At 45.9% G+C, this 27,486-nt stretch overlaps 14 non-coding genes across 14 annotated transcripts; all 14 read right to left on the bottom strand.

Annotated features, from left to right (window-relative positions):
* Positions 1–1,586: 1,586 nt before the first annotated feature.
* On the bottom strand, positions 1,587–1,658 carry TRNAG-UCC (transfer RNA glycine (anticodon UCC)). The gene has a single exon. It is a non-coding gene; the product is annotated as a tRNA-Gly (tRNA).
* A 2,454-nt stretch (positions 1,659–4,112) lies between these two features.
* Positions 4,113–4,184, bottom strand: TRNAG-UCC (transfer RNA glycine (anticodon UCC)). The gene has a single exon. It is a non-coding gene; the product is annotated as a tRNA-Gly (tRNA).
* Positions 4,185–5,705: 1,521 nt separating this feature from the next.
* TRNAG-UCC (transfer RNA glycine (anticodon UCC)) lies at positions 5,706–5,777 on the bottom strand. The gene has a single exon. It is a non-coding gene; the product is annotated as a tRNA-Gly (tRNA).
* A 1,511-nt stretch (positions 5,778–7,288) lies between these two features.
* On the bottom strand, positions 7,289–7,360 carry TRNAG-UCC (transfer RNA glycine (anticodon UCC)). The gene has a single exon. It is a non-coding gene; the product is annotated as a tRNA-Gly (tRNA).
* A 1,521-nt stretch (positions 7,361–8,881) lies between these two features.
* Positions 8,882–8,953, bottom strand: TRNAG-UCC (transfer RNA glycine (anticodon UCC)). Its single transcript has one exon. It is a non-coding gene; the product is annotated as a tRNA-Gly (tRNA).
* Positions 8,954–10,464: 1,511 nt separating this feature from the next.
* On the bottom strand, positions 10,465–10,536 carry TRNAG-UCC (transfer RNA glycine (anticodon UCC)). Its single transcript has one exon. It is a non-coding gene; the product is annotated as a tRNA-Gly (tRNA).
* Positions 10,537–12,057: 1,521 nt separating this feature from the next.
* On the bottom strand, positions 12,058–12,129 carry TRNAG-UCC (transfer RNA glycine (anticodon UCC)). Its single transcript has one exon. It is a non-coding gene; the product is annotated as a tRNA-Gly (tRNA).
* A 4,044-nt stretch (positions 12,130–16,173) lies between these two features.
* TRNAG-UCC (transfer RNA glycine (anticodon UCC)) lies at positions 16,174–16,245 on the bottom strand. The gene has a single exon. It is a non-coding gene; the product is annotated as a tRNA-Gly (tRNA).
* A 1,510-nt stretch (positions 16,246–17,755) lies between these two features.
* Positions 17,756–17,827, bottom strand: TRNAG-UCC (transfer RNA glycine (anticodon UCC)). Its single transcript has one exon. It is a non-coding gene; the product is annotated as a tRNA-Gly (tRNA).
* A 1,521-nt stretch (positions 17,828–19,348) lies between these two features.
* On the bottom strand, positions 19,349–19,420 carry TRNAG-UCC (transfer RNA glycine (anticodon UCC)). The gene has a single exon. It is a non-coding gene; the product is annotated as a tRNA-Gly (tRNA).
* A 2,450-nt stretch (positions 19,421–21,870) lies between these two features.
* On the bottom strand, positions 21,871–21,942 carry TRNAG-UCC (transfer RNA glycine (anticodon UCC)). Its single transcript has one exon. It is a non-coding gene; the product is annotated as a tRNA-Gly (tRNA).
* A 1,521-nt stretch (positions 21,943–23,463) lies between these two features.
* On the bottom strand, positions 23,464–23,535 carry TRNAG-UCC (transfer RNA glycine (anticodon UCC)). Its single transcript has one exon. It is a non-coding gene; the product is annotated as a tRNA-Gly (tRNA).
* Positions 23,536–25,056: 1,521 nt separating this feature from the next.
* TRNAG-UCC (transfer RNA glycine (anticodon UCC)) lies at positions 25,057–25,128 on the bottom strand. The gene has a single exon. It is a non-coding gene; the product is annotated as a tRNA-Gly (tRNA).
* A 1,510-nt stretch (positions 25,129–26,638) lies between these two features.
* TRNAG-UCC (transfer RNA glycine (anticodon UCC)) lies at positions 26,639–26,710 on the bottom strand. Its single transcript has one exon. It is a non-coding gene; the product is annotated as a tRNA-Gly (tRNA).
* Positions 26,711–27,486: the final 776 nt, after the last annotated feature.

Raw genomic sequence — 27,486 nt, 5'->3', positions numbered from 1 at the left:
GGCTTTACCTGGGAGCCAGAGATCTACCCGGTGAGGGCTTGCCCGGTGTGAGGCTTTTGAGCGTTTGGGAGCGTTCGGGACGTGAGAGGACAGATGTTACAACGCCGAGTGCAGTGGCAATCTTGCACCGGTTCCAATGGTGCATTTGGTGTGGATACCAACATGAAAAGCAGTAGAAATTGTCTTGCAGAGGGTAAAGAACTGGGGATTGAAACCAAGGATAAAGCTGTGCAGAAGAGAAGAAATGGAAAGCAGCAGTACAAATAGTGGAAATGAGCATATGGGCAGCATCGGAAGCAAAGCAGCGAAGAGAAAGGGAGTAAATTCCATGAAATGCATAGGAGATTGATAAAAGCAGAACAAAAAGGGAAGAATTAAATTCAAAGCATGCCCCGAAACACGTGTGAAGGTCCCACCTGTCATTTATGCTTCTAATTGGGTATCTTTACTTTCAAAGTATAGGGTTGATCCTTTGACGATCACTCTCTTGATTTACAGCAGAGACAGATAGTTGAGAAGTCTTTTCTCACATAGCTAGCACAAGCCTGCGCTTTTCCTTGCTGGCAGGGTGGAAATGACAGATTAGTCCTAGGAAGAAAAATCAAGCAATATTAGCAGAGGATGGTTTCGATCCATCGACCTCTGGGTTATGGGCCCAGCACGCTTCCGCTGCGCCACTCTGCTCCCTTGTGAAAGTGCTCTCTTTATGCAGAGGAGGAGCTTTCAGCGGAGTGGCAAGGGATTGGTGGGGCTCTCTCCTCATTTGCCTAAGCACATCGCAAGGTATGCTGGGTACAGAAAATCTTCATCTTCCCCACTCACAGTCAGTCATAACTGAAAGTGCAGACCCTCTTAGGAATTAGCCGTTTCAGGCCTTTACCAAGACAGCAGCTCTCTGTCCCTGTCCTTTCTCTGTGATCCTAGCACTAGCATACTCAGGATTTGGCTTTACCTGGGAGCCAGAGATCTACCCGGTGAGGGCTTGCCCGGTGTGAGGCTTTTGAGCGTTTGGGAGCGTTCGGGACGTGAGAGGACGCTGGACAGGAAACTATGCCAATTTGAAGTATCCAACCTTCCTGCTGCAGCGAGAGGCTCTTTCCGTGGAAATCTGCCACTTGGAGTCCTCTCAACTTGCCCTCTGATAAAACATTTTTCTGAGTCGCAGTTACATCCGATGGTTACAAGGTGGCGCTGCATTCAGGTGAGAGCACAAGTATGCACAAAATCTTGGGGACTTTTGCCAGATTTATCGGTGGATCTTGCCTATTATTTTCAGAGGCTAGATATCGCCTAGAAATGCTTTTTAAAATAGGGATGCTGGGGTTATAATGTCTGGTCGGGGCTCAGCCCTTTCATTGCCTGCCCCCAGCAAAATATTTATTATCAGCACATGTGAGTGGTGAGTGCTTTATGGAAAATAGCATATATTGGGACAATGAATGTAGCAGATGAGGCGATCGAGATGTCTACCTACGTGTTTGTTTATTTTTTTATATAACGGCTGATTATTCTGTTTCTGATATTTCAGTTTTGTGACATGTTGCATTAAAATATATCCTGCTTGGAGAATATATAAATATTTGCACTGCGTTGGCCGGGAATCGAACCCGGGTCAACTGCTTGGAAGGCAGCTATGCTCACCACTATACCACCAACGCCCTCTGATGTGTGTCCTCTAGGTTCCAGATGTTACAACGCCGAGTGCAGTGGCAATCTTGCACCGGTTCCAATCGTGCATTTGGTGTGGATACCAACATGAAAAGCTGTAGAAATTGTCTTGCAGAGGGTAAAGAACTGGGGATTGAAACCAAGGATAAAGCTGTGCAGAAGAGAAGAAATGGAAAGCAGCAGTACAAATAGTGGAAATGAGCATATGGGCAGCATCGGAAGCAAAGCAGCGAAGAGAAAGTGAGTAAATTCCATGAAATGCATAGGAGATTGATAAAAGCAGAACAAAAAGGGAAGAATTAAATTCAAAGCATGCCCCGAAAAACGTGTGAAGGTCCCACCTGTCATTTATGCTTCTAATTGGGTATCTTTACTTTCAAAGTATAGGGTTGATCCTTTGACGATCACTCTCTTGATTTACAGCAGAGACAGATAGTTGAGAAGTCTTTTCTCACATGGCTAGCACAAGCCTGCGCTTTTCCTTGCTGGCAGGGTGGAAATGACAGATTAGTCCTAGGAAGAAAAATCAAGCAATATTAGCAGAGGATGGTTTCGATCCATCGACCTCTGGGTTATGGGCCCAGCAGGCTTCCGCTGCGCCACTCTGCTCCCTTGTGAAAGTGCTCTCTTTATGCAGAGGAGGAGCTTTCAGCGGAGTGGCAAGGGATTGGTGGGGCTCTCTCCTCATTTGCCTAAGCACATCGCAAGGTATGCTGGGTACAGAAAATCTTCATCTTCCCCACTCACAGTCAGTCATAACTGAAAGTGCAGACCCTCTTAGGAATTAGCCGTTTCAGGCCTTTACCAAGACAGCAGCTCTCTGTCCCTGTCCTTTCTCTGTGATCCTAGCACTAGCATACTCAGGATTTGGCTTTACCTGGGAGCCAGAGATCTACCCGGTGAGGGCTTGCCCGGTGTGAGGCTTTTGAGCGTTTGGGAGCGTTCGGGACGTGAGAGGACAGATGTTACAACGCCGAGTGCAGTGGCAATCTTGCACCGGTTCCAATGGTGCATTTGGTGTGGATACCAACATGAAAAGCAGTAGAAATTGTCTTGCAGAGGGTAAAGAACTGGGGATTGAAACCAAGGATAAAGCTGTGCAGAAGAGAAGAAATGGAAAGCAGCAGTACAAATAGTGGAAATGAGCATATGGGCAGCATCGGAAGCAAAGCAGCGAAGAGAAAGGGAGTAAATTCCATGAAATGCATAGGAGATTGATAAAAGCAGAACAAAAAGGGAAGAATTAAATTCAAAGCATGCCCCGAAACACGTGTGAAGGTCCCACCTGTCATTTATGCTTCTAATTGGGTATCTTTACTTTCAAAGTATAGGGTTGATCCTTTGACGATCACTCTCTTGATTTACAGCAGAGACAGATAGTTGAGAAGTCTTTTCTCACATAGCTAGCACAAGCCTGCGCTTTTCCTTGCTGGCAGGGTGGAAATGACAGATTAGTCCTAGGAAGAAAAATCAAGCAATATTAGCAGAGGATGGTTTCGATCCATCGACCTCTGGGTTATGGGCCCAGCACGCTTCCGCTGCGCCACTCTGCTCCCTTGTGAAAGTGCTCTCTTTATGCAGAGGAGGAGCTTTCAGCGGAGTGGCAAGGGATTGGTGGGGCTCTCTCCTCATTTGCCTAAGCACATCGCAAGGTATGCTGGGTACAGAAAATCTTCATCTTCCCCACTCACAGTCAGTCATAACTGAAAGTGCAGACCCTCTTAGGAATTAGCCGTTTCAGGCCTTTACCAAGACAGCAGCTCTCTGTCCCTGTCCTTTCTCTGTGATCCTAGCACTAGCATACTCAGGATTTGGCTTTACCTGGGAGCCAGAGATCTACCCGGTGAGGGCGAGGCTTTTGAGCGTTTGGGAGCGTTCGGGACGTGAGAGGACGCTGGACAGGAAACTATGCCAATTTGAAGTATCCAACCTTCCTGCTGCAGCGAGAGGCTCTTTCCGTGGAAATCTGCCACTTGGAGTCATCTCAACTTGCCCTCTGATAAAACATTTTTCTGAGTCGCAGTTACATCCGATGGTTACAAGGTGGCGCTGCATTCAGGTGAGAGCACAAGTATGCACAAAATCTTGGGGACTTTTGCCAGATTTATCGGTGGATCTTGCCTATTATTTTCAGAGGCTAGATATCGCCTAGAAATGCTTTTTAAAATAGGGATGCTGGGGTTATAATGTCTGGTCGGGGCTCAGCCCTTTCATTGCCTGCCCCCAGCAAAATATTTATTATCAGCACATGTGAGTGGTGAGTGCTTTATGGAAAATAGCATATATTGGGACAATGAATGTAGCAGATGAGGCGATCGAGATGTCTACCTACGTGTTTGTTTATTTTTTTATATAACGGCTGATTATTCTGTTTCTGATATTTCAGTTTTGTGACATGTTGCATTAAAATATATCCTGCTTGGAGAATATATAAATATTTGCACTGCGTTGGCCGGGAATCGAACCCGGGTCAACTGCTTGGAAGGCAGCTATGCTCACCACTATACCACCAACACCCTCTGATGTGTGTCCTCTAGGTTCCAGATGTTACAACGCCGAGTGCAGTGGCAATCTTGCACCGGTTCCAATCGTGCATTTGGTGTGGATACCAACATGAAAAGCTGTAGAAATTGTCTTGCAGAGGGTAAAGAACTTGGGATTGAAACCAAGGATAAAGCTGTGCAGAAGAGAAGAAATGGAAAGCAGCAGTACAAATAGTGGAAATGAGCATATGGGCAGCATCGGAAGCAAAGCAGCGAAGAGAAAGGGAGTAAATTCCATGAAATGCATAGGAGATTGATAAAAGCAGAACAAAAAGGGAAGAATTAAATTCAAAGCATGCCCCGAAAAACGTGTGAAGGTCCCACCTGTCATTTATGCTTCTAATTGGGTATCTTTACTTTCAAAGTATAGGGTTGATCCTTTGACGATCACTCTCTTGATTTACAGCAGAGACAGATAGTTGAGAAGTCTTTTCTCACATAGCTAGCACAAGCCTGCGCTTTTCCTTGCTGGCAGGGTGGAAATGACAGATTAGTCCTAGGAAGAAAAATCAAGCAATATTAGCAGAGGATGGTTTCGATCCATCGACCTCTGGGTTATGGGCCCAGCACGCTTCCGCTGCGCCACTCTGCTCCCTTGTGAAAGTGCTCTCTTTATGCAGAGGAGGAGCTTTCAGCGGAGTGGCAAGGGATTGGTGGGGCTCTCTCCTCATTTGCCTAAGCACATCGCAAGGTATGCTGGGTACAGAAAATCTTCATCTTCCCCACTCACAGTCAGTCATAACTGAAAGTGCAGACCCTCTTAGGAATTAGCCGTTTCAGGCCTTTACCAAGACAGCAGCTCTCTGTCCCTGTCCTTTCTCTGTGATCCTAGCACTAGCATACTCAGGATTTGGCTTTACCTGGGAGCCAGAGATCTACCCGGTGAGGGCTTGCCCGGTGTGAGGCTTTTGAGCGTTTGGGAGCGTTCGGGACGTGAGAGGACGCTGGACAGGAAACTATGCCAATTTGAAGTATCCAACCTTCCTGCTGCAGTGAGAGGCTCTTTCCGTGGAAATCTGCCACTTGGAGTCCTCTCAACTTGCCCTCTGATAAAACATTTTTCTGAGCCGCAGTTACATCCGATGGTTACAAGGTGGCGCTGCATTCAGGTGAGAACACAAGTATGCACAAAATCTTGGGGACTTTTGCCAGATTTATCGGTGGATCTTGCCTATTATTTTCAGAGGCTAGATATCGCCTAGAAATGCTTTTTAACATAGGGATGCTGGGGTTATAATTTCTGGTCGGGGCTCAGCCCTTTCATTGCCTGCCCCCAGCAAAATATTTATTATCAGCACATGTGAGTGGTGAGTGCTTTATGGAAAATAGCATATATTGGGACAATGAATGTAGCAGATGAGGCGATCGAGATGTCTACCTACGTGTTTGATTATTTTTTTATATAACGGCTGATTATTCTGTTTCTGATATTTCAGTTTTGTGACATGTTGCATTAAAATATATCCTGCTTGGAGAATATATAAATATTTGCACTGCGTTGGCCGGGAATCGAACCCGGGTCAACTGCTTGGAAGGCAGCTATGCTCACCACTATACCACCAACGCCCTCTGATGTGTGTCCTCTAGGTTCCAGATGTTACAACGCCGAGTGCAGTGGCAATCTTGCACCGGTTCCAATCGTGCATTTGGTGTGGATACCAACATGAAAAGCTGTAGAAATTGTCTTGCAGAGGGTAAAGAACTGGGGATTGAAACCAAGGATAAAGCTGTGCAGAAGAGAAGAAATGGAAAGCAGCAGTACAAATAGTGGAAATGAGCATATGGGCAGCATCGGAAGCAAAGCAGCGAAGAGAAAGGGAGTAAAATTCCATGAAATGCATAGGAGATTGATAAAAGCAGAACAAAAAGGGAAGAATTAAATTCAAAGCATGCCCCGAAAAACGTGTGAAGGTCCCACCTGTCATTTATGCTTCTAATTGGGTATCTTTACTTTCAAAGTATAGGGTTGATCCTTTGACGATCACTCTCTTGATTTACAGCAGAGACAGATAGTTGAGAAGCCTTTTCTCACATAGCTAGCACAAGCCTGCGCTTTTCCTTGCTGGCAGGGTGGAAATGACAGATTAGTCCTAGGAAGAAAAATCAAGCAATATTAGCAGAGGATGGTTTCGATCCATCGACCTCTGGGTTATGGGCCCAGCACGCTTCCGCTGCGCCACTCTGCTCCCTTGTGAAAGTGCTCTCTTTATGCAGAGGAGGAGCTTTCAGCGGAGTGGCAAGGGATTGGTGGGGCTCTCTCCTCATTTGCCTAAGCACATCGCAAGGTATGCTGGGTACAGAAAATCTTCATCTTCCCCACTCACAGTCAGTCATAACTGAAAGTGCAGACCCTCTTAGGAATTAGCCGTTTCAGGCCTTTACCAAGACAGCAGCTCTCTGTCCCTGTCCTTTCTCTGTGATCCTAGCACTAGCATACTCAGGATTTGGCTTTACCTGGGAGCCAGAGATCTACCCGGTGAGGGCGAGGCTTTTGAGCGTTTGGGAGCGTTCGGGACGTGAGAGGACGCTGGACAGGAAACTATGCCAATTTGAAGTATCCAACCTTCCTGCTGCAGCGAGAGGCTCTTTCCGTGGAAATCTGCCACTTGGAGTCATCTCAACTTGCCCTCTGATAAAACATTTTTCTGAGTCGCAGTTACATCCGATGGTTACAAGGTGGCGCTGCATTCAGGTGAGAGCACAAGTATGCACAAAATCTTGGGGACTTTTGCCAGATTTATCGGTGGATCTTGCCTATTATTTTCAGAGGCTAGATATCGCCTAGAAATGCTTTTTAAAATAGGGATGCTGGGGTTATAATGTCTGGTCGGGGCTCAGCCCTTTCATTGCCTGCCCCCAGCAAAATATTTATTATCAGCACATGTGAGTGGTGAGTGCTTTATGGAAAATAGCATATATTGGGACAATGAATGTAGCAGATGAGGCGATCGAGATGTCTACCTACGTGTTTGTTTATTTTTTTATATAACGGCTGATTATTCTGTTTCTGATATTTCAGTTTTGTGACATGTTGCATTAAAATATATCCTGCTTGGAGAATATATAAATATTTGCACTGCGTTGGCCGGGAATCGAACCCGGGTCAACTGCTTGGAAGGCAGCTATGCTCACCACTATACCACCAACACCCTCTGATGTGTGTCCTCTAGGTTCCAGATGTTACAACGCCGAGTGCAGTGGCAATCTTGCACCGGTTCCAATCGTGCATTTGGTGTGGATACCAACATGAAAAGCTGTAGAAATTGTCTTGCAGAGGGTAAAGAACTTGGGATTGAAACCAAGGATAAAGCTGTGCAGAAGAGAAGAAATGGAAAGCAGCAGTACAAATAGTGGAAATGAGCATATGGGCAGCATCGGAAGCAAAGCAGCGAAGAGAAAGGGAGTAAATTCCATGAAATGCATAGGAGATTGATAAAAGCAGAACAAAAAGGGAAGAATTAAATTCAAAGCATGCCCCGAAAAACGTGTGAAGGTCCCACCTGTCATTTATGCTTCTAATTGGGTATCTTTACTTTCAAAGTATAGGGTTGATCCTTTGACGATCACTCTCTTGATTTACAGCAGAGACAGATAGTTGAGAAGTCTTTTCTCACATAGCTAGCACAAGCCTGCGCTTTTCCTTGCTGGCAGGGTGGAAATGACAGATTAGTCCTAGGAAGAAAAATCAAGCAATATTAGCAGAGGATGGTTTCGATCCATCGACCTCTGGGTTATGGGCCCAGCACGCTTCCGCTGCGCCACTCTGCTCCCTTGTGAAAGTGCTCTCTTTATGCAGAGGAGGAGCTTTCAGCGGAGTGGCAAGGGATTGGTGGGGCTCTCTCCTCATTTGCCTAAGCACATCGCAAGGTATGCTGGGTACAGAAAATCTTCATCTTCCCCACTCACAGTCAGTCATAACTGAAAGTGCAGACCCTCTTAGGAATTAGCCGTTTCAGGCCTTTACCAAGACAGCAGCTCTCTGTCCCTGTCCTTTCTCTGTGATCCTAGCACTAGCATACTCAGGATTTGGCTTTACCTGGGAGCCAGAGATCTACCCGGTGAGGGCTTGCCCGGTGTGAGGCTTTTGAGCGTTTGGGAGCGTTCGGGACGTGAGAGGACGCTGGACAGGAAACTATGCCAATTTGAAGTATCCAACCTTCCTGCTGCAGTGAGAGGCTCTTTCCGTGGAAATCTGCCACTTGGAGTCCTCTCAACTTGCCCTCTGATAAAACATTTTTCTGAGCCGCAGTTACATCCGATGGTTACAAGGTGGCGCTGCATTCAGGTGAGAACACAAGTATGCACAAAATCTTGGGGACTTTTGCCAGATTTATCGGTGGATCTTGCCTATTATTTTCAGAGGCTAGATATCGCCTAGAAATGCTTTTTAACATAGGGATGCTGGGGTTATAATTTCTGGTCGGGGCTCAGCCCTTTCATTGCCTGCCCCCAGCAAAATATTTATTATCAGCACATGTGAGTGGTGAGTGCTTTATGGAAAATAGCATATATTGGGACAATGAATGTAGCAGATGAGGCGATCGAGATGTCTACCTACGTGTTTGATTATTTTTTTATATAACGGCTGATTATTCTGTTTCTGATATTTCAGTTTTGTGACATGTTGCATTAAAATATATCCTGCTTGGAGAATATATAAATATTTGCACTGCGTTGGCCGGGAATCGAACCCGGGTCAACTGCTTGGAAGGCAGCTATGCTCACCACTATACCACCAACGCCCTCTGATGTGTGTCCTCTAGGTTCCAGATGTTACAACGCCGAGTGCAGTGGCAATCTTGCACCGGTTCCAATCGTGCATTTGGTGTGGATACCAACATGAAAAGCTGTAGAAATTGTCTTGCAGAGGGTAAAGAACTGGGGATTGAAACCAAGGATAAAGCTGTGCAGAAGAGAAGAAATGGAAAGCAGCAGTACAAATAGTGGAAATGAGCATATGGGCAGCATCGGAAGCAAAGCAGCGAAGAGAAAGGGAGTAAAATTCCATGAAATGCATAGGAGATTGATAAAAGCAGAACAAAAAGGGAAGAATTAAATTCAAAGCATGCCCCGAAAAACGTGTGAAGGTCCCACCTGTCATTTATGCTTCTAATTGGGTATCTTTACTTTCAAAGTATAGGGTTGATCCTTTGACGATCACTCTCTTGATTTACAGCAGAGACAGATAGTTGAGAAGCCTTTTCTCACATAGCTAGCACAAGCCTGCGCTTTTCCTTGCTGGCAGGGTGGAAATGACAGATTAGTCCTAGGAAGAAAAATCAAGCAATATTAGCAGAGGATGGTTTCGATCCATCGACCTCTGGGTTATGGGCCCAGCACGCTTCCGCTGCGCCACTCTGCTCCCTTGTGAAAGTGCTCTCTTTATGCAGAGGAGGAGCTTTCAGCGGAGTGGCAAGGGATTGGTGGGGCTCTCTCCTCATTTGCCTAAGCACATCGCAAGGTATGCTGGGTACAGAAAATCTTCATCTTCCCCACTCACAGTCAGTCATAACTGAAAGTGCAGACCCTCTTAGGAATTAGCCGTTTCAGGCCTTTACCAAGACAGCAGCTCTCTGTCCCTGTCCTTTCTCTGTGATCCTAGCACTAGCATACTCAGGATTTGGCTTTACCTGGGAGCCAGAGATCTACCCGGTGAGGGCGAGGCTTTTGAGCGTTTGGGAGCGTTCGGGACGTGAGAGGACGCTGGACAGGAAACTATGCCAATTTGAAGTATCCAACCTTCCTGCTGCAGCGAGAGGCTCTTTCCGTGGAAATCTGCCACTTGGAGTCATCTCAACTTGCCCTCTGATAAAACATTTTTCTGAGTCGCAGTTACATCCGATGGTTACAAGGTGGCGCTGCATTCAGGTGAGAGCACAAGTATGCACAAAATCTTGGGGACTTTTGCCAGATTTATCGGTGGATCTTGCCTATTATTTTCAGAGGCTAGATATCGCCTAGAAATGCTTTTTAAAATAGGGATGCTGGGGTTATAATGTCTGGTCGGGGCTCAGCCCTTTCATTGCCTGCCCCCAGCAAAATATTTATTATCAGCACATGTGAGTGGTGAGTGCTTTATGGAAAATAGCATATATTGGGACAATGAATGTAGCAGATGAGGCGATCGAGATGTCTACCTACGTGTTTGTTTATTTTTTTATATAACGGCTGATTATTCTGTTTCTGATATTTCAGTTTTGTGACATGTTGCATTAAAATATATCCTGCTTGGAGAATATATAAATATTTGCACTGCGTTGGCCGGGAATCGAACCCGGGTCAACTGCTTGGAAGGCAGCTATGCTCACCACTATACCACCAACACCCTCTGATGTGTGTCCTCTAGGTTCCAGATGTTACAACGCCGAGTGCAGTGGCAATCTTGCACCGGTTCCAATCGTGCATTTGGTGTGGATACCAACATGAAAAGCTGTAGAAATTGTCTTGCAGAGGGTAAAGAACTTGGGATTGAAACCAAGGATAAAGCTGTGCAGAAGAGAAGAAATGGAAAGCAGCAGTACAAATAGTGGAAATGAGCATATGGGCAGCATCGGAAGCAAAGCAGCGAAGAGAAAGGGAGTAAATTCCATGAAATGCATAGGAGATTGATAAAAGCAGAACAAAAAGGGAAGAATTAAATTCAAAGCATGCCCCGAAAAACGTGTGAAGGTCCCACCTGTCATTTATGCTTCTAATTGGGTATCTTTACTTTCAAAGTATAGGGTTGATCCTTTGACGATCACTCTCTTGATTTACAGCAGAGACAGATAGTTGAGAAGTCTTTTCTCACATAGCTAGCACAAGCCTGCGCTTTTCCTTGCTGGCAGGGTGGAAATGACAGATTAGTCCTAGGAAGAAAAATCAAGCAATATTAGCAGAGGATGGTTTCGATCCATCGACCTCTGGGTTATGGGCCCAGCACGCTTCCGCTGCGCCACTCTGCTCCCTTGTGAAAGTGCTCTCTTTATGCAGAGGAGGAGCTTTCAGCGGAGTGGCAAGGGATTGGTGGGGCTCTCTCCTCATTTGCCTAAGCACATCGCAAGGTATGCTGGGTACAGAAAATCTTCATCTTCCCCACTCACAGTCAGTCATAACTGAAAGTGCAGACCCTCTTAGGAATTAGCCGTTTCAGGCCTTTACCAAGACAGCAGCTCTCTGTCCCTGTCCTTTCTCTGTGATCCTAGCACTAGCATACTCAGGATTTGGCTTTACCTGGGAGCCAGAGATCTACCCGGTGAGGGCTTGCCCGGTGTGAGGCTTTTGAGCGTTTGGGAGCGTTCGGGACGTGAGAGGACGCTGGACAGGAAACTATGCCAATTTGAAGTATCCAACCTTCCTGCTGCAGTGAGAGGCTCTTTCCGTGGAAATCTGCCACTTGGAGTCCTCTCAACTTGCCCTCTGATAAAACATTTTTCTGAGCCGCAGTTACATCCGATGGTTACAAGGTGGCGCTGCATTCAGGTGAGAACACAAGTATGCACAAAATCTTGGGGACTTTTGCCAGATTTATCGGTGGATCTTGCCTATTATTTTCAGAGGCTAGATATCGCCTAGAAATGCTTTTTAACATAGGGATGCTGGGGTTATAATTTCTGGTCGGGGCTCAGCCCTTTCATTGCCTGCCCCCAGCAAAATATTTATTATCAGCACATGTGAGTGGTGAGTGCTTTATGGAAAATAGCATATATTGGGACAATGAATGTAGCAGATGAGGCGATCGAGATGTCTACCTACGTGTTTGATTATTTTTTTATATAACGGCTGATTATTCTGTTTCTGATATTTCAGTTTTGTGACATGTTGCATTAAAATATATCCTGCTTGGAGAATATATAAATATTTGCACTGCGTTGGCCGGGAATCGAACCCGGGTCAACTGCTTGGAAGGCAGCTATGCTCACCACTATACCACCAACGCCCTCTGATGTGTGTCCTCTAGGTTCCAGATGTTACAACGCCGAGTGCAGTGGCAATCTTGCACCGGTTCCAATCGTGCATTTGGTGTGGATACCAACATGAAAAGCTGTAGAAATTGTCTTGCAGAGGGTAAAGAACTGGGGATTGAAACCAAGGATAAAGCTGTGCAGAAGAGAAGAAATGGAAAGCAGCAGTACAAATAGTGGAAATGAGCATATGGGCAGCATCGGAAGCAAAGCAGCGAAGAGAAAGGGAGTAAAATTCCATGAAATGCATAGGAGATTGATAAAAGCAGAACAAAAAGGGAAGAATTAAATTCAAAGCATGCCCCGAAAAACGTGTGAAGGTCCCACCTGTCATTTATGCTTCTAATTGGGTATCTTTACTTTCAAAGTATAGGGTTGATCCTTTGACGATCACTCTCTTGATTTACAGCAGAGACAGATAGTTGAGAAGCCTTTTCTCACATAGCTAGCACAAGCCTGCGCTTTTCCTTGCTGGCAGGGTGGAAATGACAGATTAGTCCTAGGAAGAAAAATCAAGCAATATTAGCAGAGGATGGTTTCGATCCATCGACCTCTGGGTTATGGGCCCAGCACGCTTCCGCTGCGCCACTCTGCTCCCTTGTGAAAGTGCTCTCTTTATGCAGAGGAGGAGCTTTCAGCGGAGTGGCAAGGGATTGGTGGGGCTCTCTCCTCATTTGCCTAAGCACATCGCAAGGTATGCTGGGTACAGAAAATCTTCATCTTCCCCACTCACAGTCAGTCATAACTGAAAGTGCAGACCCTCTTAGGAATTAGCCGTTTCAGGCCTTTACCAAGACAGCAGCTCTCTGTCCCTGTCCTTTCTCTGTGATCCTAGCACTAGCATACTCAGGATTTGGCTTTACCTGGGAGCCAGAGATCTACCCGGTGAGGGCTTGCCCGGTGTGAGGCTTTTGAGCGTTTGGGAGCGTTCGGGACGTGAGAGGACGCTGGACAGGAAACTATGCCAATTTGAAGTATCCAACCTTCCTGCTGCAGCGAGAGGCTCTTTCCGTGGAAATCTGCCACTTGGAGTCCTCTCAACTTGCCCTCTGATAAAACATTTTTCTGAGTCGCAGTTACATCCGATGGTTACAAGGTGGCGCTGCATTCAGGTGAGAGCACAAGTATGCACAAAATCTTGGGGACTTTTGCCAGATTTATCGGTGGATCTTGCCTATTATTTTCAGAGGCTAGATATCGCCTAGAAATGCTTTTTAAAATAGGGATGCTGGGGTTATAATGTCTGGTCGGGGCTCAGCCCTTTCATTGCCTGCCCCCAGCAAAATATTTATTATCAGCACATGTGAGTGGTGAGTGCTTTATGGAAAATAGCATATATTGGGACAATGAATGTAGCAGATGAGGCGATCGAGATGTCTACCTACGTGTTTGTTTATTTTTTTATATAACGGCTGATTATTCTGTTTCTGATATTTCAGTTTTGTGACATGTTGCATTAAAATATATCCTGCTTGGAGAATATATAAATATTTGCACTGCGTTGGCCGGGAATCGAACCCGGGTCAACTGTTTGGAAGGCAGCTATGCTCACCACTATACCACCAACGCCCTCTGATGTGTGTCCTCTAGGTTCCAGATGTTACAACGCCGAGTGCAGTGGCAATCTTGCACCGGTTCCAATCGTGCATTTGGTGTGGATACCAACATGAAAAGCTGTAGAAATTGTCTTGCAGAGGGTAAAGAACTGGGGATTGAAACCAAGGATAAAGCTGTGCAGAAGAGAAGAAATGGAAAGCAGCAGTACAAATAGTGGAAATGAGCATATGGGCAGCATCGGAAGCAAAGCAGCGAAGAGAAAGGGAGTAAATTCCATGAAATGCATAGGAGATTGATAAAAGCAGAACAAAAAGGGAAGAATTAAATTCAAAGCATGCCCCGAAACACGTGTGAAGGTCCCACCTGTCATTTATGCTTCTAATTGGGTATCTTTACTTTCAAAGTATAGGGTTGATCCTTTGACGATCACTCTCTTGATTTACAGCAGAGACAGATAGTTGAGAAGTCTTTTCTCACATAGCTAGCACAAGCCTGCGCTTTTCCTTGCTGGCAGGGTGGAAATGACAGATTAGTCCTAGGAAGAAAAATCAAGCAATATTAGCAGAGGATGGTTTCGATCCATCGACCTCTGGGTTATGGGCCCAGCACGCTTCCGCTGCGCCACTCTGCTCCCTTGTGAAAGTGCTCTCTTTATGCAGAGGAGGAGCTTTCAGCGGAGTGGCAAGGGATTGGTGGGGCTCTCTCCTCATTTGCCTAAGCACATCGCAAGGTATGCTGGGTACAGAAAATCTTCATCTTCCCCACTCACAGTCAGTCATAACTGAAAGTGCAGACCCTCATAGGAATTAGCCGTTTCAGGCCTTTACCAAGACAGCAGCTCTCTGTCCCTGTCCTTTCTCTGTGATCCTAGCACTAGCATACTCAGGATTTGGCTTTACCTGGGAGCCAGAGATCTACCCGGTGAGAGGCTTTTGAGCGTTTGGGAGCGTTCGGGACGTGAGAGGACAGATGTTACAACGCCGAGTGCAGTGGCAATCTTGCACCGGTTCCAATGGTGCATTTGGTGTGGATACCAACATGAAAAGCAGTAGAAATTGTCTTGCAGAGGGTAAAGAACTGGGGATTGAAACCAAGGATAAAGCTGTGCAGAAGAGAAGAAATGGAAAGCAGCAGTACAAATAGTGGAAATGAGCATATGGGCAGCATCGGAAGCAAAGCAGCGAAGAGAAAGGGAGTAAATTCCATGAAATGCATAGGAGATTGATAAAAGCAGAACAAAAAGGGAAGAATTAAATTCAAAGCATGCCCCGAAACACGTGTGAAGGTCCCACCTGTCATCTATGCTTCTAATTGGGTATCTTTACTTTCAAAGTATAGGGTTGATCCTTTGACGATCACTCTCTTGATTTACAGCAGAGACAGATAGTTGAGAAGTCTTTTCTCACATAGCTAGCACAAGCCTGCGCTTTTCCTTGCTGGCAGGGTGGAAATGACAGATTAGTCCTAGGAAGAAAAATCAAGCAATATTAGCAGAGGATGGTTTCGATCCATCGACCTCTGGGTTATGGGCCCAGCACGCTTCCGCTGCGCCACTCTGCTCCCTTGTGAAAGTGCTCTCTTTATGCAGAGGAGGAGCTTTCAGCGGAGTGGCAAGGGATTGGTGGGGCTCTCTCCTCATTTGCCTAAGCACATCGCAAGGTATGCTGGGTCCAGAAAATCTTCATCTTCCCCACTCACAGTCAGTCATAACTGAAAGTGCAGACCCTCTTAGGAATTAGCCGTTTCAGGCCTTTACCAAGACAGCAGCTCTCTGTCCCTGTCCTTTCTCTGTGATCCTAGCACTAGCATACTCAGGATTTGGCTTTACCTGGGAGCCAGAGATCTACCCGGTGAGGGCTTGCCCGGTGTGAGGCTTTTGAGCGTTTGGGAGCGTTCGGGACGTGAGAGGACGCTGGACAGGAAACTATGCCAATTTGAAGTATCCAACCTTCCTGCTGCAGTGAGAGGCTCTTTCCGTGGAAATCTGCCACTTGGAGTCCTCTCAACTTGCCCTCTGATAAAACATTTTTCTGAGCCGCAGTTACATCCGATGGTTACAAGGTGGCGCTGCATTCAGGTGAGAACACAAGTATGCACAAAATCTTGGGGACTTTTGCCAGATTTATCGGTGGATCTTGCCTATTATTTTCAGAGGCTAGATATCGCCTAGAAATGCTTTTTAACATAGGGATGCTGGGGTTATAATTTCTGGTCGGGGCGCAGCCCTTTCATTGCCTGCCCCCAGCAAAATATTTATTATCAGCACATGTGAGTGGTGAGTGCTTTATGGAAAATAGCATATATTGGGACAATGAATGTAGCAGATGAGGCGATCGAGATGTCTACCTACGTGTTTGATTATTTTTTTATATAACGGCTGATTATTCTGTTTCTGATATTTCAGTTTTGTGACATGTTGCATTAAAATATATCCTGCTTGGAGAATATATAAATATTTGCACTGCGTTGGCCGGGAATCGAACCCGGGTCAACTGCTTGGAAGGCAGCTATGCTCACCACTATACCACCAACGCCCTCTGATGTGTGTCCTCTAGGTTCCAGATGTTACAACGCCGAGTGCAGTGGCAATCTTGCACCGGTTCCAATCGTGCAGTTGGTGTGGATACCAACATGAAAAGCTGTAGAAATTGTCTTGCAGAGGGTAAAGAACTGGGGATTGAAACCAAGGATAAAGCTGTGCAGAAGAGAAGAAATGGAAAGCAGCAGTACAAATAGTGGAAATGAGCATATGGGCAGCATCGGAAGCAAAGCAGCGAAGAGAAAGGGAGTAAATTCCATGAAATGCATAGGAGATTGATAAAAGCAGAACAAAAAGGGAAGAATTAAATTCAAAGCATGCCCCGAAACACGTGTGAAGGTCCCACCTGTCATTTATGCTTCTAATTGGGTATCTTTACTTTCAAAGTATAGGGTTGATCCTTTGACGATCACTCTCTTGATTTACAGCAGAGACAGATAGTTGAGAAGTCTTTTCTCACATAGCTAGCACAAGCCTGCGCTTTTCCTTGCTGGCAGGGTGGAAATGACAGATTAGTCCTAGGAAGAAAAATCAAGCAATATTAGCAGAGGATGGTTTCGATCCATCGACCTCTGGGTTATGGGCCCAGCACGCTTCCGCTGCGCCACTCTGCTCCCTTGTGAAAGTGCTCTCTTTATGCAGAGGAGGAGCTTTCAGCGGAGTGGCAAGGGATTGGTGGGGCTCTCTCCTCATTTGCCTAAGCACATCGCAAGGTATGCTGGGTACAGAAAATCTTCATCTTCCCCACTCACAGTCAGTCATAACTGAAAGTGCAGACCCTCTTAGGAATTAGCCGTTTCAGGCCTTTACCAAGACAGCAGCTCTCTGTCCCTGTCCTTTCTCTGTGATCCTAGCACTAGCATACTCAGGATTTGGCTTTACCTGGGAGCCAGAGATCTACCCGGTGAGGGCGAGGCTTTTGAGCGTTTGGGAGCGTTCGGGACGTGAGAGGACGCTGGACAGGAAACTATGCCAATTTGAAGTATCCAACCTTCCTGCTGCAGCGAGAGGCTCTTTCCGTGGAAATCTGCCACTTGGAGTCATCTCAACTTGCCCTCTGATAAAACATTTTTCTGAGTCGCAGTTACATCCGATGGTTACAAGGTGGCGCTGCATTCAGGTGAGAGCACAAGTATGCACAAAATCTTGGGGACTTTTGCCAGATTTATCGGTGGATCTTGCCTATTATTTTCAGAGGCTAGATATCGCCTAGAAATGCTTTTTAAAATAGGGATGCTGGGGTTATAATGTCTGGTCGGGGCTCAGCCCTTTCATTGCCTGCCCCCAGCAAAATATTTATTATCAGCACATGTGAGTGGTGAGTGCTTTATGGAAAATAGCATATATTGGGACAATGAATGTAGCAGATGAGGCGATCGAGATGTCTACCTACGTGTTTGTTTATTTTTTTATATAACGGCTGATTATTCTGTTTCTGATATTTCAGTTTTGTGACATGTTGCATTAAAATATATCCTGCTTGGAGAATATATAAATATTTGCACTGCGTTGGCCGGGAATCGAACCCGGGTCAACTGCTTGGAAGGCAGCTATGCTCACCACTATACCACCAACACCCTCTGATGTGTGTCCTCTAGGTTCCAGATGTTACAACGCCGAGTGCAGTGGCAATCTTGCACCGGTTCCAATCGTGCATTTGGTGTGGATACCAACATGAAAAGCTGTAGAAATTGTCTTGCAGAGGGTAAAGAACTTGGGATTGAAACCAAGGATAAAGCTGTGCAGAAGAGAAGAAATGGAAAGCAGCAGTACAAATAGTGGAAATGAGCATATGGGCAGCATCGGAAGCAAAGCAGCGAAGAGAAAGGGAGTAAATTCCATGAAATGCATAGGAGATTGATAAAAGCAGAACAAAAAGGGAAGAATTAAATTCAAAGCATGCCCCGAAAAACGTGTGAAGGTCCCACCTGTCATTTATGCTTCTAATTGGGTATCTTTACTTTCAAAGTATAGGGTTGATCCTTTGACGATCACTCTCTTGATTTACAGCAGAGACAGATAGTTGAGAAGTCTTTTCTCACATAGCTAGCACAAGCCTGCGCTTTTCCTTGCTGGCAGGGTGGAAATGACAGATTAGTCCTAGGAAGAAAAATCAAGCAATATTAGCAGAGGATGGTTTCGATCCATCGACCTCTGGGTTATGGGCCCAGCACGCTTCCGCTGCGCCACTCTGCTCCCTTGTGAAAGTGCTCTCTTTATGCAGAGGAGGAGCTTTCAGCGGAGTGGCAAGGGATTGGTGGGGCTCTCTCCTCATTTGCCTAAGCACATCGCAAGGTATGCTGGGTACAGAAAATCTTCATCTTCCCCACTCACAGTCAGTCATAACTGAAAGTGCAGACCCTCTTAGGAATTAGCCGTTTCAGGCCTTTACCAAGACAGCAGCTCTCTGTCCCTGTCCTTTCTCTGTGATCCTAGCACTAGCATACTCAGGATTTGGCTTTACCTGGGAGCCAGAGATCTACCCGGTGAGGGCTTGCCCGGTGTGAGGCTTTTGAGCGTTTGGGAGCGTTCGGGACGTGAGAGGACGCTGGACAGGAAACTATGCCAATTTGAAGTATCCAACCTTCCTGCTGCAGTGAGAGGCTCTTTCCGTGGAAATCTGCCACTTGGAGTCCTCTCAACTTGCCCTCTGATAAAACATTTTTCTGAGCCGCAGTTACATCCGATGGTTACAAGGTGGCGCTGCATTCAGGTGAGAACACAAGTATGCACAAAATCTTGGGGACTTTTGCCAGATTTATCGGTGGATCTTGCCTATTATTTTCAGAGGCTAGATATCGCCTAGAAATGCTTTTTAACATAGGGATGCTGGGGTTATAATTTCTGGTCGGGGCTCAGCCCTTTCATTGCCTGCCCCCAGCAAAATATTTATTATCAGCACATGTGAGTGGTGAGTGCTTTATGGAAAATAGCATATATTGGGACAATGAATGTAGCAGATGAGGCGATCGAGATGTCTACCTACGTGTTTGATTATTTTTTTATATAACGGCTGATTATTCTGTTTCTGATATTTCAGTTTTGTGACATGTTGCATTAAAATATATCCTGCTTGGAGAATATATAAATATTTGCACTGCGTTGGCCGGGAATCGAACCCGGGTCAACTGCTTGGAAGGCAGCTATGCTCACCACTATACCACCAACGCCCTCTGATGTGTGTCCTCTAGGTTCCAGATGTTACAACGCCGAGTGCAGTGGCAATCTTGCACCGGTTCCAATCGTGCATTTGGTGTGGATACCAACATGAAAAGCTGTAGAAATTGTCTTGCAGAGGGTAAAGAACTGGGGATTGAAACCAAGGATAAAGCTGTGCAGAAGAGAAGAAATGGAAAGCAGCAGTACAAATAGTGGAAATGAGCATATGGGCAGCATCGGAAGCAAAGCAGCGAAGAGAAAGGGAGTAAATTCCATGAAATGCATAGGAGATTGATAAAAGCAGAACAAAAAGGGAAGAATTAAATTCAAAGCATGCCCCGAAAAACGTGTGAAGGTCCCACCTGTCATTTATGCTTCTAATTGGGTATCTTTACTTTCAAAGTATAGGGTTGATCCTTTGACGATCACTCTCTTGATTTACAGCAGAGACAGATAGTTGAGAAGTCTTTTCTCACATAGCTAGCACAAGCCTGCGCTTTTCCTTGCTGGCAGGGTGGAAATGACAGATTAGTCCTAGGAAGAAAAATCAAGCAATATTAGCAGAGGATGGTTTCGATCCATCGACCTCTGGGTTATGGGCCCAGCACGCTTCCGCTGCGCCACTCTGCTCCCTTGTGAAAGTGCTCTCTTTATGCAGAGGAGGAGCTTTCAGCGGAGTGGCAAGGGATTGGTGGGGCTCTCTCCTCATTTGCCTAAGCACATCGCAAGGTATGCTGGGTACAGAAAATCTTCATCTTCCCCACTCACAGTCAGTCATAACTGAAAGTGCAGACCCTCATAGGAATTAGCCGTTTCAGGCCTTTACCAAGACAGCAGCTCTCTGTCCCTGTCCTTTCTCTGTGATCCTAGCACTAGCATACTCAGGATTTGGCTTTACCTGGGAGCCAGAGATCTACCCGGTGAGAGGCTTTTGAGCGTTTGGGAGCGTTCGGGACGTGAGAGGACAGATGTTACAACGCCGAGTGCAGTGGCAATCTTGCACCGGTTCCAATGGTGCATTTGGTGTGGATACCAACATGAAAAGCAGTAGAAATTGTCTTGCAGAGGGTAAAGAACTGGGGATTGAAACCAAGGATAAAGCTGTGCAGAAGAGAAGAAATGGAAAGCAGCAGTACAAATAGTGGAAATGAGCATATGGGCAGCATCGGAAGCAAAGCAGCGAAGAGAAAGGGAGTAAATTCCATGAAATGCATAGGAGATTGATAAAAGCAGAACAAAAAGGGAAGAATTAAATTCAAAGCATGCCCCGAAACACGTGTGAAGGTCCCACCTGTCATCTATGCTTCTAATTGGGTATCTTTACTTTCAAAGTATAGGGTTGATCCTTTGACGATCACTCTCTTGATTTACAGCAGAGACAGATAGTTGAGAAGTCTTTTCTCACATAGCTAGCACAAGCCTGCGCTTTTCCTTGCTGGCAGGGTGGAAATGACAGATTAGTCCTAGGAAGAAAAATCAAGCAATATTAGCAGAGGATGGTTTCGATCCATCGACCTCTGGGTTATGGGCCCAGCACGCTTCCGCTGCGCCACTCTGCTCCCTTGTGAAAGTGCTCTCTTTATGCAGAGGAGGAGCTTTCAGCGGAGTGGCAAGGGATTGGTGGGGCTCTCTCCTCATTTGCCTAAGCACATCGCAAGGTATGCTGGGTCCAGAAAATCTTCATCTTCCCCACTCACAGTCAGTCATAACTGAAAGTGCAGACCCTCTTAGGAATTAGCCGTTTCAGGCCTTTACCAAGACAGCAGCTCTCTGTCCCTGTCCTTTCTCTGTGATCCTAGCACTAGCATACTCAGGATTTGGCTTTACCTGGGAGCCAGAGATCTACCCGGTGAGGGCTTGCCCGGTGTGAGGCTTTTGAGCGTTTGGGAGCGTTCGGGACGTGAGAGGACGCTGGACAGGAAACTATGCCAATTTGAAGTATCCAACCTTCCTGCTGCAGTGAGAGGCTCTTTCCGTGGAAATCTGCCACTTGGAGTCCTCTCAACTTGCCCTCTGATAAAACATTTTTCTGAGCCGCAGTTACATCCGATGGTTACAAGGTGGCGCTGCATTCAGGTGAGAACACAAGTATGCACAAAATCTTGGGGACTTTTGCCAGATTTATCGGTGGATCTTGCCTATTATTTTCAGAGGCTAGATATCGCCTAGAAATGCTTTTTAACATAGGGATGCTGGGGTTATAATTTCTGGTCGGGGCTCAGCCCTTTCATTGCCTGCCCCCAGCAAAATATTTATTATCAGCACATGTGAGTGGTGAGTGCTTTATGGAAAATAGCATATATTGGGACAATGAATGTAGCAGATGAGGCGATCGAGATGTCTACCTACGTGTTTGTTTATTTTTTTATATAACGGCTGATTATTCTGTTTCTGATATTTCAGTTTTGTGACATGTTGCATTAAAATATATCCTGCTTGGAGAATATATAAATATTTGCATTGCGTTGGCCGGGAATCGAACCCGGGTCAACTGCTTGGAAGGCAGCTATGCTCACCACTATACCACCAACACCCTCTGATGTGTGTCCTCTAGGTTCCAGATGTTACAACGCCGAGTGCAGTGGCAATCTTGCACCGGTTCCAATCGTGCATTTGGTGTGGATACCAACATGAAAAGCTGTAGAAATTGTCTTGCAGAGGGTAAAGAACTGGGGATTGAAACCAAGGATAAAGCTGTGCAGAAGAGAAGAAATGGAAAGCAGCAGTACAAATAGTGGAAATGAGCATATGGGCAGCATCGGAAGCAAAGCAGCGAAGAGAAAGAGAGTAAATTCCATGAAATGCATAGGAGATTGATAAAAGCAGAACAAAAAGGGAAGAATTAAATTCAAAGCATGCCCCGAAAAACGTGTGAAGGTCCCACCTGTCATTTATGCTTCTAATTGGGTATCTTTACTTTCAAAGTATAGGGTTGATCCTTTGACGATCACTCTCTTGATTTACAGCAGAGACAGATAGTTGAGAAGTCTTTTCTCACATAGCTAGCACAAGCCTGCGCTTTTCCTTGCTGGCAGGGTGGAAATGACAGATTAGTCCTAGGAAGAAAAATCAAGCAATATTAGCAGAGGATGGTTTCGATCCATCGACCTCTGGGTTATGGGCCCAGCACGCTTCCGCTGCGCCACTCTGCTCCCTTGTGAAAGTGCTCTCTTTATGCAGAGGAGGAGCTTTCAGCGGAGTGGCAAGGGATTGGTGGGGCTCTCTCCTCATTTGCCTAAGCACATCGCAAGGTATGCTGGGTACAGAAAATCTTCATCTTCCCCACTCACAGTCAGTCATAACTGAAAGTGCAGACCCTCTTAGGAATTAGCCGTTTCAGGCCTTTACCAAGACAGCAGCTCTCTGTCCCTGTCCTTTCTCTGTGATCCTAGCACTAGCATACTCAGGATTTGGCTTTACCTGGGAGCCAGAGATCTACCCGGTGAGGGCTTGCCCGGTGTGAGGCTTTTGAGCGTTTGGGAGCGTTCGGGACGTGAGAGGACGCTGGACAGGAAACTATGCCAATTTGAAGTATCCAACCTTCCTGCTGCAGTGAGAGGCTCTTTCCGTGGAAATCTGCCACTTGGAGTCCTCTCAACTTGCCCTCTGATAAAACATTTTTCTGAGTCGCAGTTACATCCGATGGTTACAAGGTGGCGCTGCATTCAGGTGAGAGCACAAGTATGCACAAAATCTTGGGGACTTTTGCCAGATTTATCGGTGGATCTTGCCTATTATTTTCAGAGGCTAGATATCGCCTAGAAATGCTTTTTAAAATAGGGATGCTGGGGTTATAATGTCTGGTCGGGGCTCAGCCCTTTCATTGCCTGCCCCCAGCAAAATATTTATTATCAGCACATGTGAGTGGTGAGTGCTTTATGGAAAAAAGCATATATTGGGACAATGAATGTAGCAGATGAGGCGATCGAGATGTCTACCTACGTGTTTGTTTATTTTTTTATATAACGGCTGATTATTCTGTTTCTGATATTTCAGTTTTGTGACATGTTGCATTAAAATATATCCTGCTTGGAGAATATATAAATATTTGCATTGCGTTGGCCGGGAATCGAACCCGGGTCAACTGCTTGGAAGGCAGCTATGCTCACCACTATACCACCAACACCCTCTGATGTGTGTCCTCTAGGTTCCAGATGTTACAACGCCGAGTGCAGTGGCAATCTTGCACCGGTTCCAATCGTGCATTTGGTGTGGATACCAACATGAAAAGCTGTAGAAATTGTCTTGCAGAGGGTAAAGAACTGGGGATTGAAACCAAGGATAAAGCTGTGCAGAAGAGAAGAAATGGAAAGCAGCAGTACAAATAGTGGAAATGAGCATATGGGCAGCATCGGAAGCAAAGCAGCGAAGAGAAAGGGAGTAAATTCCATGAAATGCATAGGAGATTGATAAAAGCAGAACAAAAAGGGAAGAATTAAATTCAAAGCATGCCCCGAAAAACGTGTGAAGGTCCCACCTGTCATTTATGCTTCTAATTGGGTATCTTTACTTTCAAAGTATAGGGTTGATCCTTTGACGATCACTCTCTTGATTTACAGCAGAGACAGATAGTTGAGAAGTCTTTTCTCACATAGCTAGCACAAGCCTGCGCTTTTCCTTGCTGGCAGGGTGGAAATGACAGATTAGTCCTAGGAAGAAAAATCAAGCAATATTAGCAGAGGATGGTTTCGATCCATCGACCTCTGGGTTATGGGCCCAGCACGCTTCCGCTGCGCCACTCTGCTCCCTTGTGAAAGTGCTCTCTTTATGCAGAGGAGGAGCTTTCAGCGGAGTGGCAAGGGATTGGTGGGGCTCTCTCCTCATTTGCCTAAGCACATCGCAAGGTATGCTGGGTACAGAAAATCTTCATCTTCCCCACTCACAGTCAGTCATAACTGAAAGTGCAGACCCTCTTAGGAATTAGCCGTTTCAGGCCTTTACCAAGACAGCAGCTCTCTGTCCCTGTCCTTTCTCTGTGATCCTAGCACTAGCATACTCAGGATTTGGCTTTACCTGGGAGCCAGAGATCTACCCGGTGAGGGCTTGCCCGGTGTGAGGCTTTTGAGCGTTTGGGAGCGTTCGGGACGTGAGAGGACGCTGGACAGGAAACTATGCCAATTTGAAGTATCCAACCTTCCTGCTGCAGCGAGAGGCTCTTTCCGTGGAAATCTGCCACTTGGAGTCATCTCAACTTGCCCTCTGATAAAACATTTTTCTGAGTCGCAGTTACATCCGATGGTTACAAGGTGGCGCTGCATTCAGGTGAGAGCACAAGTATGCACAAAATCTTGGGGACTTTTGCCAGATTTATCGGTGGATCTTGCCTATTATTTTCAGAGGCTAGATATCGCCTAGAAATGCTTTTTAAAATAGGGATGCTGGGGTTATAATGTCTGGTCGGGGCTCAGCCCTTTCATTGCCTGCCCCCAGCAAAATATTTATTATCAGCACATGTGAGTGGTGAGTGCTTTATGGAAAATAGCATATATTGGGACAATGAATGTAGCAGATGAGGCGATCGAGATGTCTACCTACGTGTTTGTTTATTTTTTTATATAACGGCTGATTATTCTGTTTCTGATATTTCAGTTTTGTGACATGTTGCATTAAAATATATCCTGCTTGGAGAATATATAAATATTTGCACTGCGTTGGCCGGGAATCGAACCCGGGTCAACTGCTTGGAAGGCAGCTATGCTCACCACTATACCACCAACACCCTCTGATGTGTGTCCTCTAGGTTCCAGATGTTACAACGCCGAGTGCAGTGGCAATCTTGCACCGGTTCCAATCGTGCATTTGGTGTGGATACCAACATGAAAAGCTGTAGAAATTGTCTTGCAGAGGGTAAAGAACTGGGGATTGAAACCAAGGATAAAGCTGTGCAGAAGAGAAGAAATGGAAAGCAGCAGTACAAATAGTGGAAATGAGCATATGGGCAGCATCGGAAGCAAAGCAGCGAAGAGCAAGGGAGTAAATTCCATGAAATGCATAGGAGATTGATAAAAGCAGAACAAAAAGGGAAGAATTAAATTCAAAGCATGCCCCGAAAAACGTGTGAAGGTCCCACCTGTCATTTATGCTTCTAATTGGGTATCTTTACTTTCAAAGTATAGGGTTGATCCTTTGACGATCACTCTCTTGATTTACAGCAGAGACAGATAGTTGAGAAGTCTTTTCTCACATAGCTAGCACAAGCCTGCGCTTTTCCTTGCTGGCAGGGTGGAAATGACAGATTAGTCCTAGGAAGAAAAATCAAGCAATATTAGCAGAGGATGGTTTCGATCCATCGACCTCTGGGTTATGGGCCCAGCACGCTTCCGCTGCGCCACTCTGCTCCCTTGTGAAAGTGCTCTCTTTATGCAGAGGAGGAGCTTTCAGCGGAGTGGCAAGGGATTGGTGGGGCTCTCTCCTCATTTGCCTAAGCACATCGCAAGGTATGCTGGGTACAGAAAATCTTCATCTTCCCCACTCACAGTCAGTCATAACTGAAAGTGCAGACCCTCTTAGGAATTAGCCGTTTCAGGCCTTTACCAAGACAGCAGCTCTCTGTCCCTGTCCTTTCTCTGTGATCCTAGCACTAGCATACTCAGGATTTGGCTTTACCTGGGAGCCAGAGATCTACCCGGTGAGGGCGAGGCTTTTGAGCGTTTGGGAGCGTTCGGGACGTGAGAGGACGCTGGACAGGAAACTATGCCAATTTGAAGTATCCAACCTTCCTGCTGCAGTGAGAGGCTCTTTCCGTGGAAATCTGCCACTTGGAGTCCTCTCAACTTGCCCTCTGATAAAACATTTTTCTGAGCCGCAGTTACATCCGATGGTTACAAGGTGGCGCTGCATTCAGGTGAGAACACAAGTATGCACAAAATCTTGGGGACTTTTGCCAGATTTATCGGTGGATCTTGCCTATTATTTTCAGAGGCTAGATATCGCCTAGAAATGCTTTTTAACATAGGGATGCTGGGGTTATAATTTCTGGTCGGGGCGCAGCCCTTTCATTGCCTGCCCCCAGCAAAATATTTATTATCAGCACATGTGAGTGGTGAGTGCTTTATGGAAAATAGCATATATTGGGACAATGAATGTAGCAGATGAGGCGATCGAGATGTCTACCTACGTGTTTGATTATTTTTTTATATAACGGCTGATTATTCTGTTTCTGATATTTCAGTTTTGTGACATGTTGCATTAAAATATATCCTGCTTGGAGAATATATAAATATTTGCACTGCGTTGGCCGGGAATCGAACCCGGGTCAACTGCTTGGAAGGCAGCTATGCTCACCACTATACCACCAACGCCCTCTGATGTGTGTCCTCTAGGTTCCAGATGTTACAACGCCGAGTGCAGTGGCAATCTTGCACCGGTTCCAATCGTGCAGTTGGTGTGGATACCAACATGAAAAGCTGTAGAAATTGTCTTGCAGAGGGTAAAGAACTGGGGATTGAAACCAAGGATAAAGCTGTGCAGAAGAGAAGAAATGGAAAGCAGCAGTACAAATAGTGGAAATGAGCATATGGGCAGCATCGGAAGCAAAGCAGCGAAGAGAAAGGGAGTAAATTCCATGAAATGCATAGGAGATTGATAAAAGCAGAACAAAAAGGGAAGAATTAAATTCAAAGCATGCCCCGAAACACGTGTGAAGGTCCCACCTGTCATTTATGCTTCTAATTGGGTATCTTTACTTTCAAAGTATAGGGTTGATCCTTTGACGATCACTCTCTTGATTTACAGCAGAGACAGATAGTTGAGAAGTCTTTTCTCACATAGCTAGCACAAGCCTGCGCTTTTCCTTGCTGGCAGGGTGGAAATGACAGATTAGTCCTAGGAAGAAAAATCAAGCAATATTAGCAGAGGATGGTTTCGATCCATCGACCTCTGGGTTATGGGCCCAGCACGCTTCCGCTGCGCCACTCTGCTCCCTTGTGAAAGTGCTCTCTTTATGCAGAGGAGGAGCTTTCAGCGGAGTGGCAAGGGATTGGTGGGGCTCTCTCCTCATTTGCCTAAGCACATCGCAAGGTATGCTGGGTACAGAAAATCTTCATCTTCCCCACTCACAGTCAGTCATAACTGAAAG

The sequence above is a fragment of the Triturus cristatus genome, chromosome 11 (assembly GCF_964204655.1).
Source record: "Triturus cristatus chromosome 11, aTriCri1.1, whole genome shotgun sequence".
Classification (NCBI taxonomy): domain Eukaryota; kingdom Metazoa; phylum Chordata; class Amphibia; order Caudata; family Salamandridae; genus Triturus; species Triturus cristatus.
Note: the sequence above shows the minus strand (reverse complement) of the source record. Positions and strands in the feature narration are given on the sequence as shown.